The sequence below is a fragment of the Gopherus evgoodei genome, chromosome 22, assembly GCF_007399415.2.
Source record: "Gopherus evgoodei ecotype Sinaloan lineage chromosome 22, rGopEvg1_v1.p, whole genome shotgun sequence".
Lineage (NCBI taxonomy): Eukaryota > Metazoa > Chordata > Testudines > Testudinidae > Gopherus > Gopherus evgoodei.
Genome location: NC_044343.1, coordinates 11,710,022 through 11,726,375, shown reverse-complemented (window position 1 = coordinate 11,726,375; position 16,354 = coordinate 11,710,022).

The following is a 16,354-nucleotide window of genomic DNA, read 5'->3' as shown; positions in this document are numbered from 1 at the left end:
ATAGCTCTATGTCCTCATTCCTGCCTGGCACCCCTTTCTCCCAGCTAGTCCATCCTAGGTTCTTCCCACATGCCCTCTGCCAATGCGACCCACTCTTGCCTTCCAGCTCCACCACTGTTCAACTCCTGGGGGCTCCACATGCATGTCTGCCCAAGTAGTTCAATCCTGCCCACCGTCCCCACTGCTCATGTAGTCCGAAGCATCTCAAACACATCTCTACCAATGCCATTCAGTCTTGACCTCTTGTTCCCCCAGTTATTCCAGTCCTGGGCTTCCCCCACGCAGCCAACAGGGTGACCCAGCAATTGCTGTCTGCAGACCCAATCCCTTGGAGGCCTCGGTCTGATGGTGTATGTTAGAGCAGCCCTGGGGGTGCACCGAGAGACCTGGTTGATGCAGATTAGCCCAAGAAGCCCAGAGCCACATGGGTGGTTTAGCACTACTTTCCTCTCCCAGCCTGGTCTCACACTGAGTGCAGCTCTAATGGCACAGAGAGTCGAGCCTGGCTCTATCTGTGGGGAGGGGATGCAGATCCCAAGAGTTTGGGTTTTAACCAAAATTTGCCAGTCTAAAATTAAAAAAGTCATTTTTATATCTGGGGCAATAAGCTTTTCCTGGTATATATCCACCTGTCCATCATCGTGGTATCTGGGACATGCTGGTTTGAAAACAGAAGCCTTAAGTACAGGGTGGGAAATGTAACAACCACTTAATCAGATGGGGACTATTGCTTTTCTCTTGGGTTGGGCAGGGCAAGTTCTTTCAACCCTAGGATCTCTCCTTTCCATCTCCCCGTCCTTTCCTGTGCCTGACCACCTTTCCCCAAGATTCAGATCTTACTCATGAGTCCATCACCAACATTCAGGCCTGGACCACACTCCCACCTAGTTGTTATTGGGGCATTTAGTGCATTGGATGAGGTACAGCACATGGTGTGATGGACATGTGGCGGACCCATGGATCTTGAAAGGTTGTGGGGGGTGTTGATCATTGTAGCAATTGAGACATGGCTGCAGGTTTTGTATCTGTTGTTCTGATGAAGCTTTGATGCGTCTGGTGCATCCTGGTCTGTGGGGAGCTTGCTTCTGATGATGAGCTTGGCGAGGTTGGTGGGTTTCTTGAAGGCCAGAAGAGGGGATTCCGGAAAGATTTCTTTCAGGATGTGGTCTCCATCGAGTATGGGTTGTCATTGGTTGATGAAACAATTACATCAAATAATTACAATCTGTACATGGATCAGGGATACTGAAGTGGGTAAAGGGGGCACCTCTTAAAAATGCCATCTCCTGTGTGTGTGAGGTAAGGCCGGCAGGGGCAGCCCTACACCGATCCCAGTAGTACCAGCATGTCAGGAATGCATGCACGGCCACCCTATCTCTGGCAGACAGGGGAGGATTGTCCCACATTCTAGCTGAGTGATTTAGCTGAAAGTTTTAAGGTAGGCAGCACTCATCCCACCTCCTTCTGCATTCTGAATGCCACCTGATGTGGTAGGCCACCTCTGAGCCCACCTATCAGATCAGGCCCTGCACACGAATTAGGCAGGCGAATCCCTTTCTTCCCCTGGTTTGTGAAACACTCTGGGGACTAGGCAGTGATAGGCCTCCAGAGGCCTAGAAGAAAGCAGGAGTGGACATGCCCAGAGGCAGAAACAAAGGAACAGAGGGAACCTTTCCCCTGGAAAACTTAGGCATGGAGTGAATTTAGGCACCTACGGGTTCGGCAGGAGTTTTGTAGATCACCGTGGAGCCAAAAGTGGGACTTAGGCACCTAAGCCACGGGTTCAGACAGGTAAGAACTTTTGTGGAGTCCATCCAACATGCCCAGAAAGAAACTTATTTTTACTCATTTGTTTTCTCTTCAGACTTGTTCAGTGTGAGCAAATTTCATCTTCCAACCGTGATTCTCTCCTCAGTTACAGCTGTGTAAATCAGGAGTTACTCCCCTGAAGTTAATTGATTTGCATTTACTTAGGGGAAGTTTACCAGCCTAATTAAACCACTATAATTATATCTCTTTCATTAAACCAGTATAACTCCCTATGAGTACATCTTATTCCAGAAGAGGTGTCCACTGGAGGAGCTATACTGATTTAACCATAGAGGTATAATTATAGTGGTTTAATTAGGCTGGTAAATTTCCTCCGGCAGCCAAGACAAAATGTCAGGGTGAGGCTGGCCAGACAAGTAAGCAGGATTCAGCACAAAGAGGTTTATCAAAATATGGTCCCAAAAATTATTTTAAAAAAACCACACACACACACAAAGGTCCAATTCTATAACATCGGGCTCTTTACCCATCCAAAGTTCTCCATATGTCTTATAGATCTAAGTAACCCTGCCTCACCAGTCCTGCAACTCCCTCTGTGGGTGGGAGGGAACAGAGGTTTTATAAAGGGCTTCCCTACCCAGAACCCTTTGCAGAGAAGGGAAGTCCCACCCCTGTCCCTCTGACCGATTGACAGTTTGTCTACCCAATCAGGTCGCTTCCTCTGTACAAGGCTTTCACCCCATCACACCCTTAAAACTGCTTTAAGCAAGAGGAGTTGTGAGTTGTTGACCAGCTGTTCATGTGAACTAGTCACTATATACATACCCCCTTTCTTTCTCATCATCCACATATTTATTTATTTGTCCATCTATCTATCTATCTGATATGCCCATTACAACATTACCTATCTACAATAGCAAATAGAGCTCAAAGTGCTGTACAGAGGTGGACAGGTGTTATTATCCCTTTGTTACAGGCAGAGTGACAACAGAATGGAGGGGCTCAGGCTAGAACTTTCACAGATGTGAATTTTCAGATTGTGATTGGCATCCATAAATCACATGGTATTGTGTCCCTTCCATGGTTGGTTGTCGGAAACTTTTCAGTAGGGGAGATATTGCAACCAATTGTTTTGCCTCTGCTTGATCTGTGGTGGATACACGCCTGTTACAGACCCAGTTGGTGGCTTTACTCTTTTTACTGGAGCTACACAGACTCATGGGTTAGCTTCGCAGGTCTTGGGTTTGGTTCCTGATGATGACTACTGTCGAATGGTCAGCAGAAGGGGAATAGTGAATATTCTGGCTCACATGCAAGTAGTACATTAGTACAAACAGCAGCCGTTCCCTCATCTCCATGACTGAAAGCCTACCAGCCCAGCTAGACAGCTGTTCAGAATTCAAGTGCATATTTCCAGATGCTGTTATGCAGGGTCTCAGCATCTTCAGTCATAAATGTCACCATAATGCAGTTAGTAGATGCAAGGAGCTGGTTAAAAATAAAACAAGTCTGTTATTTCTGCTGCCTAGTTTTCCTTCCAGCCCCTTGGTAATATTGTTTAACCTCATGTCATTTTTATCCCGGATGTAATTACACCCACTGTTCCAGTATAACTCTTTGCCACACTTCCAGGCTGCGTTCCCTGGCTGGAAAGAAAAGAAGGGAGCTGAGGAAAAGGAGGAGGGGATGTTCTGCAGACCCGCAAGAATAATCAAAAATCCAACAACAACTCTCTGAAACCAGCCCCCCTTTTCGGCTGTGCTGCCCAGCCACACGGCTTGATGACTTCGCCAATGCCCACCTCCGATGAAAGCAGTTGATGCACCTTTGAATTAAAATGACGCTATCTCTTTAACAGAGAGAAGACAAAAAATATTGGTGCCCTGGACCCCACTGGGAGTAAATTCATACTGCCGTATTGATTAGATTTTTTTCCCTTTTGCCTGATTCCCACAGCCTCCTGGGTAATGAAGATTAAGCTTCAAGACCTTCTGATATTACTTGGAAATGCAGAAACCCTCAGAAAAAGAGATAATGTTTGTTTTCTCATCTTGGGAGACCAGCAAATATCGTTAGGGATGGACCAATATCTCCCTGTTTGCCCTCTTGCCATCTTTTTGAGCAACCAGGCTATAAGTGTATGTGCTATGTCTCTATCTATGTCTCTATCTGTCTTTAACGGTAAGGACTCATTTGATTTAACTGGTGTTAAATTGCAGTGGGGAGCTTGGGTGAATTCAGGAGGCAGCCACCTTAACACCAGACCAATTAATTATCAGCACTGTTATGACAAAGGCTAGGTGAGGTGAGTGCTAGCAACAGGGTTGTAATTCCTAGGATCCTGTGTGAATCGGGAGTGGTCCCAGGTATTTAATTTGTGTCACCTGGGATTTCCCATGGTGTAATGAGTTCAGAATCTAGTCCACTAGGCCTGAATCTTCTCTTGCTTCTGCTCATTTAATACCATTGACTTTAATTATTACTAAACCAGGTGCAAGCCCGTGCTGTTGTTTAAGCATAGTGTATTACGTGTAAAATAGCCTAAAATAGCTGAGGATTTAAGAACTGGACTGTAACAGACTGTGAATCCCATGCTGAACAAAAAGAGCGCTCCACCCTGCTTGGAGCTTTCCATCACTTCATGCCGATTCAGCACAAGTTTTAGGCTTCAGCGGGACACACAGACTGGATGACGATCCTGGAATCTGAGAGCATAGATTGCAGTAATAAGATTCCAGCAGCACCCAGAAGCCCCCCTGAGCTAGGTAGGGGCTGTACCTAGACATAGTGAGAGACTACGCCACCAAGAGCTTTCAGTTTAAATAGACAAGGCAGTGGGGTGAGTAAGTATCATTAGCCCCATTTTACAGATGGGAAAACTGAGGCACTGAGAAATGGAATTATTTACTTAAGGTCACACAAAGAGATAGAGGCAGAACTGGCAAGTGAACCCATGTCTGCTGAGCCCCAGCAGCTGCTACTATGCCAAATCCAGCCTTCCTTTTAATGGAGCTACTCCTGATTTACACCTGTCCAAGGGCTCACTCCTGCAAGGTGCTGAGTGCCGCCAGCTTCCACGGAGCTTATGCGGAGTTTAAGGTGCACAGAACTACCAGGAGGGGCTCAGCTCTTTGAAGAATAAAGCCCTTGAGTGAGGAAAGAATCAGACCCATTAACTCCACTGAATTTCCTCCCCTTTCGCACCTGTATAACTGAGAACAGAATCAAGCCCTCCATGGGCAGAAATTACCCCCCCAGAGGATTTCTCATTGGAAACAAACAAGCCCTTCTCCTTAAGATAATGAGACAGCCTGGGGTGAAAAAAAGATTTATGGAATTTGGAATATTTGCAACCTAGCTTAAGCGAGCCCAGTGCTCAGCTGGCATAAATAAACATTGCTCCAGGGGCATCAATGGAGCTGCACCCATTTGTATCGGCAGAAGAACTGGCCCAAGAACTGTCAGTAGCTTTGGATCTGCAGGCAAGTCGAGTAATGGAGCCTGTCTTGGCTGCTCCTCTGGGGCTTGGCAGGGTCCTGTTTAATTAAACCTCTGAGGACCTGGGCAGAAGAGCTGCTTCCCTGCAATGAACGGGAATAAATCCAAATGAGATTGCCTTGCAGGAGAAATGGCTGGAAGCAGAAGCTGTGCCACTAACTTAAACCTAGTTTGGCCATCATTTTTAGTAGTATGTTTATCATCGGAGCACCTCACAAGAAGGGCAACTAAAATGATTAGGGGGTTGGAATGGGTGCCGTATGAGGAGAGATTAAAGAGGCTAGGACTTTTCAGCTTGGCAAAGAGGAGACTAAGGGGGGATATGATAGAGGTCTATAAAATCATGAGTGATGTGGAGAAAGTGAATAAGGAAAAGTTATTTACCTGTTCCCATAATATAAGAACTAGGGGTCACCAAATGAAATTAATAGGCAGCAGGTTTAAAACAAATAAAAGGAAGTTCTTCTTCATGCAGCGCACAGTCAACCTGTGGAACTCCTTGCCTGAGGAGGCTGTGAAGGCTAGGACTATAACAGGGTTTAAAAGAGAACTGGATAAATTCATGGAAGTTAAGTCCACTAATGGCTATTAGCCAGGATGGGTAAGGAATGGTGTCCCTGGCCTCTGTCTGTCAGAGGGTGGAGATGGATGGCAGGAGAGAGATCACTTGATCATTGCTTGTTAGGTTCACTCCCTCTGGGGTACCTGGCCTTGGCCACTGTTAGCAGACAGGAGACTGAGCTGGATGGACTTTTGGTCTGACCCATTACGGCCATTCTTATGTTCCCAGCTGAGATCAGGGCACCATTGTGTGGGGTGCTGCACAGACGCGGGCTGGAACAATCACAGCAGGGCACAACACTCCCTGCCTTGGGCTAAGCCAAAGCTCGTGTGAATGCCTGTTGGCTAGCAGATCCTGGGAACAGTCTACACTTGACACATTATTGCTAATAATATTCTAATCTGCACCAGTGTTTCAGCAGGCCTGGAGCCTGAGAACTGAGTGGCAGCTTGTAATGGAGGCTGTTGTTTTGCTCCTTGCGGTCCTTTTTCTATATGTGGTGACTGTTATCTGCTATGTTCAGGGATGCCATAGGAGTTAGTGGCAGCCACAGCCAGGAACATCCCAGCTATGGCAGAGACTGGTGGAATCTCACTGGATGGGTTAGGGCGCCGGGCGGGGAAGACCGTGTGCGTGAACTTTATAGATTGGAATTAATTGCTCTTATGTTCAATCTGAAATGCCTTGCTCAGGCAAAGCTTTCCTTGCAGTGAATGGGCCACAGTCTAAGATCTCTGATCCTGCAAAGGACCATGCAAACAGGAACACTTACCCCGTATGGAATCCCATAGGATTAAAGAGTGATCCACCCAGGACTAAGGACCCACATCCCTGTGGTTCCCATGGTAGGGGTGTAGCCTCAGTTTCCCCCTCTTTCGCTCAAGTAGCCTCTCCTTTTACTCTGGCCAGCTCCCATAGATGTACAAACTGAGGGCCTGATTCTGCTACCCCCACTCACATCCAGTAGCAACTTCCTTGCCCCCACCCTTCCCGACTCCAGTGGGACTCTTGTGGGATAAGTTGCTATCTCAGCATGAGTGAGGCTATCAGAAAAGGTCCCTGTGCACGGAGCGAGGGGGTTCCAAAACTGGTTGGAAAACAGAATTTCCATCCTGGGGAAAATTCTGACATTTGGAAGTTTGTTTTAATTCCAGATCAGAATGAAAAGTCCCAACTTCTCACGGGACAGAGGTTCTGAACAATTTCAATTCAGAAGCCTCAAAATGTTTTGCTTCAATCAGCTGAAATGTTTCATTCTGATAATGTCAGAATGTGACATAAAATATTCCATATAAGGTATACAATTAAATGTAATATATACATATGGTATGCTAGAGTAAATGAATATTATAATCTACTATAAAAGTTGACATGCAACTAAATGCAGGGGGAGGGATAGCTTGGTGGTTTGAACATTGGTCTGCTAACCCCACAGTTGTGAGTTCAATCCTTGAGGGGCCATTTAGGGATCTGGAGCAAAAATCTGTCTGGGGATTGGTCCTGCTTTGAGTAGGGGGTTGGACTAGATGACCTGAAGTCTCTTCCAATCCTCATACTCTGTTCTATAAAGTCAAAACAAGCATTTTGACCTGGAAAAAAAAAAAGGTTTTGAAATGTTCAGAATAAAACAAGTCAGAACCATTTATGATAACTTTATCCCTTTGAAAATTTCATCCAAAACTATGTGTTCCCATGACAGAAAACTGTTCCATCTAAAAATGTTCAATCAGCGCTAGGAGTTACATCATCATCATTTTCAAATCCTGGGCCGCAGTGGAGCATCGTTTTCTGGTGTGGATTGTAGTAGGGAGTTCTGTTTAAAATCGGGTGGTGCAGTGGGCCCAGTTTTCAAGGCAGCGCCACACACTGGCTGTTGAGCAGTTGTGCAAAATCTAGCCCTGGGGTAATAGCCTCAATGGGAGCTGAGCTCTTTTTGAGACTCTGGCCCCGGTTACTGGTGCTCAAAAGTCTGGCTGAAAATTACCACCTGGAGAATTGCTGAGCACCTTAGAAATCCGTCTCCCTTTAAAATCAACAGGAGTTGAAGCTGCTCTCAGAACCTCTCCAGAGCTGAGCCATGATTGCCTGGGCAATGAGATCAAGGGATGTGATCATTCCCCTCTATTCGGCACTGGTGAGGCCTCATCTGGAGTATTGTGTCCAGTTTTGGGCCCAACACTACAAGAAGAATGTAGAAAATTGGAGAGAGTCCAGCAGAGGGCAACAAAAATGATTAGGGAGATGGAACACATGACTTATGATGAGAGGCTGAGGGAACTGGGATTGTTTAGTCTGCAGAAGAGAAGAATGAGGGGGGATTTAATAGCTGCTTTTAACTACCTGAAGGGGGAATTCCAAAGAGGATGGATCTAGGCTGTTCTTAGTGGTACCTGATGGCAGAACAAGAAGTAATGGTCTCAAGTTGCAGTGAGGGAGGTCTAGGTTGGATATTAGGAAGAACGTTTTCACTAGGAGGGTGGTGAAGCACTGGAATGGGTTACCTAGGGAGGTGGTGGAATCTCCTTCCTTAGAGGTTTTTAAGGCCCGGCTTGACAAAACCCGGGCTGGGATGATTTAGTTGGGAATTGGTCCTGCTTTGAGCAGGGGGTTGGACTAGATGACCTCCTGAGGTCCTTTTCAATCCTGATATTCTATGATTCTGTGATACAGAACATCCTTCTCAAGTGCACTTCATGTTGACCCTCATGGCAAATCTCTGTTTTCTTCCATACCCGCTCTTCCTCTGCTCTTTGTTGTTGTGGTTTGTTGACATCCTCTATGCTCAGCGGGACTTATGTGTTAGGGGCCACGTCCATTGTTTTGGGTCTTTGTCCTACCTCTCAGTCTTTAACAGGCTGAGAGCAGAGGACATGAGCAAAGAGATTCTGAGATCATGGCGAACTCTTCTGTGACCAGCCTGTATGTGAATTCACTGCTGGTTAAAGGTGTCAGATCCAGGGCACTGGAGACTAGGGGACGGGGAGGGGGCTATTCTGGGCTTGTGGTTTTGCCAGAGGTCTTCCGTCGGGTTCACCACAGATTTACAGGCCCAGGTCTCCTGTTTAGACCATCCAATCACTGGCCAGGGTGGAAACCTTTAGATCAGAAAGATGTGTGTGGAAGAAGCTTATTTGTGCTGCATCCACAGTGGCTGGATTTTCAAAGATGTCTACGGGAGTCCAGTTCTCAGATCCAATCGCATTGCAGTTGGAATTGGGTGCCTGACTCCCTTGGGTTCCGTCAACAATCCCAGTCAAACTAGACACTGCACAAAAAAGCTGCGTCCACACGTACGTCCCTGCTCCAAAGGCAGTGATCAGAAGGTCGTTCGGTCACTAAGGGCTCTTGTCAGCCCTGGGGCCAAACTCATTGCATTTGGAGACGCCCCTCAGCAGAATGCTGGGATGAAAGTAAAGTGAGGAAGCTCCTGCCAAGCCTCCCAAACCTTCCCCAAGCTGTGACTTATCTCAGCAGTGTGCTATCCCAGTCCATCATGTGGGCTTGGCATTCGGCAGGCTCTCCTGCTCTTTTCTGTCCTAAGAGGCGGGCTCTAACCATGTATGAAGTGATATTTCGACTCTTTATTTTTCTATCAATAAACTTTATTGTCCTTTTCTTGCAAACCCTTCAGCAATTAAAAAAAAAGAAGAGGAAGAAGGAGACAAAGGGAGTTGATGTTTGACTGCTGGGCTATCACTTAAGCCCTTGTTCCTGTTTACTCAGGGCTTATTAGAGCTCATTCAATGCCTATAGCAGGGCTAGATCAATAGCTGCTGGGAGCAAGAGCAATTCCGCTTGGCCACTGTAGCCCATGTTGCAGAATTGATCTGCTTGGCTGCTGCAATCTGAAAATCCATCTCTTTTTGCTCTCTCGCCAGCCGGGTTGCTAGGCAACGGGGGCTCCTTTGGGCAGTCATTGGTCAGTAGCAGTGGACAGGTCTCCATGTCCCTCCGTGGTCAGTTGGTCAGTTTGGGCTGCAATCTGTCCTCCAGGATGGCTCCAGGCTTGCGAGGGAGACGGATGGGGGGAGAGGAAAAAAATCAATAGTAACTCACATTTAACCTTTCTTTAAAAAAATCTTCTAGAAAACTATATTGACCCATTCCTTATCACTTTGTACCATTGCTGCCTGGTCTGCAGGGGGTTCGGTTTCCTGAACATATATACTTTAGTAGGGAGTTACTGCTTGATTCTTTTTCAAGGTAAAGCACTTTCCTTTCTTTCTTTCTTTCTTTCTTTCTTTCTTTCTTTCTTTCTTTCTTTCTTTCTTTCTTTCTTTCTTTGATCCATTCGGTAAAACATATCACTCCAGCTACAAGGATCCTAAGTCAACCATTCTTCTGGGTCCCATCTACATAGGTGTCTTGCTTTCAGTCTTCAATATTTGATCCTAAAAGTGGTTCTCAGAATCTGAATTCCTATGTCAAAGCCCATCAGATAAATGCCTAAGACACAGGGCGTGAGTTAATTGTACAAATTCTCTCCGCTGTGGTCTCCTTTCAATGAGATAACTCTCTCCTTTGCAAAACGGGCATCACAACAGAATGATTCCCTTTCTTCTTCCCAGATGGTGTGCTCCTGATTGTTTGGCTTGGCATGGGCTTTTGAGATGCCTCTTAAACCACTTAAAACATTTAACAATCAGTGCAGGTACTATTAGGCTTTACACAATGGAGGAGCAAGGGACGAGTCTCAAGGGATGAGGCAAAGGGATTTTCCATGCTCTTGTATGTCAGAAACAGAGCAGAGCTTGGAGGGGCCGGAGGAGGGAGTGAAAAAGGAGAGAGAATCATTGTCATGTCTCTCCCCCTCGAAATCTATCCCAAAACATTTGTAATCACACCACAAACTGATCGTGACATTCCACCGATACCATATTGTGTATACAGAATACCCATGACAGCTATAGTTACCTCAGGTGATGTCTATATGGTACACGCCACTTACCTATCTGTTTATCCCCATCCACCCACCCTCCATCACCTCTCTATTTATCTGTCCATCTAGCTGATATTCCCATTACAGCATTACCTATATACTACAGTATCTAGAGTTCAAAGTGCTGGGCAGAGGTGGACAGGTCATTATCACTGTTTTACAGGCAGAGTAACAACAGAAAGGAGAGGCTTGCGCTAGAATTTTTCACAAGTGGTTGCCTAAAGCTGAACACTGAAAGCCAAGGGCCTAAAGCCGTAATAAAGCGTCTAAGAATTAAGAGGCCATCTTCAGAAGTGTGGGTGACCCATAGCCTCCATGGCAGCCAATTAAAGCCATGTGTGTTCGGTGCCACTGTGAATTAGGTCACTTTTATTAGCACTAGGGTGACCAGACAGCAAGTGTGAAAAATCAGGACAGAGGGTGGGGGGTAATAGGAGCCTATATAAGAAAAAGACCCAAAAATCAGGACTGTCCCTATAAAATCGGTACAACTGGTCACCCTAAATAGCACCTGCCCCTCCCCCACAAAATGGATTTAGATGTTTCTCAACTGGAAAATTTTAGGATGAATTAACTTAGCCGAAGTCATACAGCAAATCGGTGGCAAAATAGAGCCTGAATATCCTGACTCCTAACCCTGGGCACATTCAATTTGACCACGGCTGCTTTCAGGGCCATACCATGCACAGTTTGACCATGAAGCATACAGCATACTTAGACCACATGTTCTTTGGCACAGGGACTTTCTTTTTGCTCTGTTTGTACAGCACCTAGCGCAATGGGCTTGTAGGGGCTACCATGAGATAAATCATCATCAATGGCTAAGGCACTGAACTGGGACTCAGGAAACCTGGTTTCTAGTTCTGGATCTGACACTGACATGCTGATGACCTTGAGCAAGCCGCTTTCCTCTCTGTGCCTCAGTGTCCCCATCTGAAAAATGAGATAATGCTGCTGACTGCCTTTAGAAAGCACTTTGAGATCTATTGATTGAACAGTGCTATAAAAGACTAGGGATAATTATTATCATTATCTAGTACATGCACTATTTGCACAGTAAACCATGTACAGGAATAGACACACAGGATATGACAGCCTGCACTTTGAGGGACGTATGCATGACAGTGCATTTTCTAACATAGGTGTTCGGTGTTATACAAGCTATGGGAAAGTAATGACATAGGTACTTCCACTATACCAGTTTCTCTCAACCTTCCCAGACTACTGTACCCCTTTCAGGAGGCTGATTTGTCTTGCATACCACCAAGTTTCACCTCACTTAAAAACAATTTGCTTGCAAAATCAGACATAAAAATACAAAAATGTCACAGCAACTATTACTAAAAAAATTGCTTATTTTCTTATTTTACTATATAGTTATAGTTCTCCCAACCCAACCCCGCCCTGCCCAACAGGAAAGGTCCATTGACACTAGACGGACTATTGTGGGACATTAAAAAGGACAAAAGATGTTTTTTTGTTCTGCTATCCCCCATCCTCACCCCTCTGGTGAAGATGCAGACAAGAGGATTCCTCCCATCAGCTGAATTGCAGCTCAGAGCACAAAGCAGGAAGGGGATAAAACCCCAAAATAAAAGGAACTGAGTATCTTTATGCTACTTGGACAATGGGGAGAGGAGGGAGGAGGCTTTTCCAGGCATAAACAAGAGATCCCCAGATGTTTTGCCTGGGTTAGCCCTAAAGGATATATGGAGCTTGCAGATTATAGAAGCTTCCATTATCTTTTGAAATTTAAGATTGTAATTCATTTGTGTACTTATGTTTACCTGCTTTAACCTTATAATAACTATCTAATTTCTTTTTCCTATTTAATAAATCTGCATATAGTTTATTATACGGTTGGCTACTAGCATTATCTATGGTGTGAGATCTGAATATTGCTGTGACTCTTGGTGTAAGGGACCATCTATCACAAAGACAGGCTCATCTGGGTGGCAAGACAGATTGGAGTACGCAAAGAGACTGCCTATGACTCCATAAGAATGGCCATACTTAGTCAGACCAAATGTCCATCTAGCCCAGTATCCTATCTTCTCACAGTGGCCAATACCAGGTGCCCCAGAGGGAATGAAAAGAACAGGGAACCACCGAGTGATCCATCCCCCATTGCTCATTTCCAGCTTCTGGCAAACACAAGCTAGGGACACCACCCCTGCCCAGCCTGGCTAATCATCATCAATAGATCTAGCCTCCATGATTTTATCTAGTTCTTTTTTGAACCCTGTTATAGTCTTGGCCTTCACAACATCCTCTGGCAAAGAGTTCCACAGGCTGACTGTGAGTTGTGTGAAGAAATGCCTCCTTTTGTTTGTTTTAAACAAATATCCTATTATGCCTATTAATATCATTTGGTGACCCACAGTTCTTGTGTTATGAGACGGAGTAAATAAAAACTTCCTTATTTACTTTCTCTACACCAGTCATGATTTTATAGACCTCTATCATATCCCCCATTAGTCGTCTTTTTTCCAAACTGAAAAGTCCCAGTCTTATTAATCTTGCCTCATAGGGCAGCCGTTCCATACCCCTAATCATTTTTGTTGTCCTTTTCTGAACCTTTTCCAATTCTAATATCTCTTTTTGGAGATGAGGCGACCACATCTGTATGCAGTATTCAAGATGTGGGTATACCTGGACTTATATAGAGGCAATATGACATTTTCTGTCTGATTATCTATCCCTCTCTTAATGATTCCCAACATTCTGTTCACTTGTCTGACTGCTGCTGCGCATTGAGTGGATGATTTCAGAGAACTCTCCATGCTGACTCCAAGATCTCTTTCTTGAGTGGTAACAGCTAATTTAAACCCCATCATTTTATTTGTATAGTTGGGATTATGTTTTCCAATGTGCATTACTTTGCATTTACCAATATTGAATTTCATCTGCCGTCTTGTTGCCCAGTCACTCAGTTTTGTGAGATCCTGGAGTATCACTATCTTGAGTTGTTTTGTATCATCTGAAAATGTTGCCACCTTATGATTTGCCCGCTTTTCCAGATCATTTATCAATATGTTGAATAGGACTGGGCCCAGCACAGACCCCTTTATTTACCTCTCTCCGTTCTGAAAACTGATCATTTATTTCTACCCTTTGTTTCCTGTCTTTTAACCAGTTACCGACCCATGAGAGAACCTTCTCTCTTATCCCATGACAGCCTACTTTGCTTAAGAGCCATTGGTGAGAGAGCTTGTCAAAGGCTTTCTGAAAATCTAACTACGTTCAGGGCTGGCTTTAGGAAGTGCGGGGCCCAATTCGAACATTTTCAGCAGGGCCCCGGGAGGGATGACTAAAAAAAAACATGTAAAAAGAAGCCTTTCATTTCTTAGCAATGGGTTCCCTATAAAAAGTTCTGATTTAAGGGATGTGCCACAGTACGTATTTTTTTGTACCAAAAAATTTTTTTGTACCATATGTCCGTATTTTCCCAGGAGGAATTTTTCAATTTTAAAATTTCCTCCTGGTTGGCGATTTAAGAACTAAAAAGCCTGACATGTCCGGGAAAATACGGATGTATGTTAATCCTACCTAAGGTTCTTTTTTAAAAAGATGGGCTTTAACTAGAAATGAGCTCTGTTTCATATGTGTGGATCCCAGCCACTCCCTGGGGGTGTGCTAGGGTGACCAAAGGTCCTGATTTTATAGGGACAGTGCCGATTTTTGGGTCTTTTTCTTACATAGGATCCTATTACCCTTCACCCCCTGTTCCGATTTTTCACACTTGCTGTCTGGTCACCCTAGGGTGTGCACATGTGTGGGTCCCAGCTGCTCCCTGCTCCCCTCATTGAAGCAGGTGTGCAGGGTTACTGCCCTGGGAACTGCAGGGCACCAGTGGACATGGGGCTGGCTGGAGCCAGGGCAGGGGCTGACTGGAGGTAGGATCTGGCTGCAGGAAGGGCGAGAGGTGGGCTGGCTGGCTTCAGGAAGGGCCGCAGGGGGATGTGGCAGCGGTTGACAGGGCTGGAGACAGAGAAGTGCGGGACTGGCTGGCTTCAGGCAGGGGTGTGTGGCAGGGGTTGGCTGGAGACAGGGCAGGGGTTACAGGACTGGTGTGGGCAGGACAGGGGGTGCAGCAGGGGCTGGCTGCGGGAAGGGGGTGTGGGTACAGGGGGTACAGTCCACCCTGTATGGTGAGTGCCCCCTCCTCCTCCGTCCCCCACCGGGGTAGCAGCAGCAGCCCGGGGGCTATTTAAAGGGCCCAGGGCTCCCCTGCTTCTACTGTCTCAGCCCTTTAAATAGCCACAGGAGCCCTGGGGAAGCGGCGGGGTTCTCACGGCTATTTAAAGGGCCAGGGCAGTAGAAGCAACGAGAGCCCCAGCCTTTTTAAATAGCCCCCAGAGCCCCACAGCCCTACCCCAGGGCTCCAGCAGTGGGGCTCTGGTGGCAATTTAAAGGGCCTGCGGCTCCAGCCCCTGCTGGGAGCCCCAGGCCCTTTAAATTGCCCCCTGGGGAAGCTGGGCCACCCGGGTACAGCACAACGGCTCTTGCCAGTACTCAGTACTGGGGCTTGGGCACGGGGCCTTCTTAGGGATGGGGCTAGATTCAGGGGAATTGGTTGAATTGGCCTAAAGCCGGCCCTGACTGCACTATATCCACTGGATCCCCCTTGTCCACATGCTTCTTGACCCCCTCAAAGAATTCTAGTAGATTGGTGAGGCATGATTTCCCTTTACAAAAACCATGTTGACTCTTCCCCAGCATATTCTGTTCATCTATGTGTCTGACAAATTTGTCCTTTACTATAGTTTCAGCCAGTTTGCCTGGTACTGAAGTCGGCTTACTGGCCTTAATGCCAGGATCGCCTCTGAAGCCCTTTTTAAAAATTGGCATCACATTAGTTATCATCCAGTCATTTGGTACAGAATCATGGAATCGTAGAATATCAGGGTTGGAAGGGACCTCAGGAGGTCATCTAGTCCCACCCCCTGCTCAAAGCAGGACCAGTCAGAAGCTGATTTAAATGATAGGTTACAAACTGCAGTTAGTAATTCTGCAATTTCACATCTGAGCTCCTTCAGAGCTCTTGGGCAAAAACCATATGGTCCTGGTGATTTATTACTGTTTAATGTATCAGTGTGTTTCAAAACCTCCTCTAATGGCACCTCAATGTGGGACAGTTCCTCAGATTTGCCACCTAAAAAGAATGGCTCAGGTTTGGGAATCTCCCTCACATCCTCAGCCGTGAATGATGCAAAGAATTCATTTAGTGTCTCCGCAATGGACTTGTTATCCTTGAGTGCTCCTTTCCTGTCTTGATTGTCCAGTGGCCCCACTGGTTGTTTAGCAGCTTCCTGCTTCTGATGTGCTTGAAAAAAATTGCTATTACTTTGAGTCTTTGGTTAGCTGTTCTTCAAATTCTTTTTTGGCCTTCCTAATTATATTTTTACACTTCATTTGCCAGAGTTTATTCTCTTTCTATTTTCCTCACTAGGATTTAACTTCCACTTTTTAAAGGATGTCATTTTGCCTCTCACTGCTTCTTTTACTTCGTTGTTTAGCCAGGGGGGCACTTTTTTGGTTGTCTGTTTTTTTTTTAATTTGCGGTATACATTTAAGTTGAACCT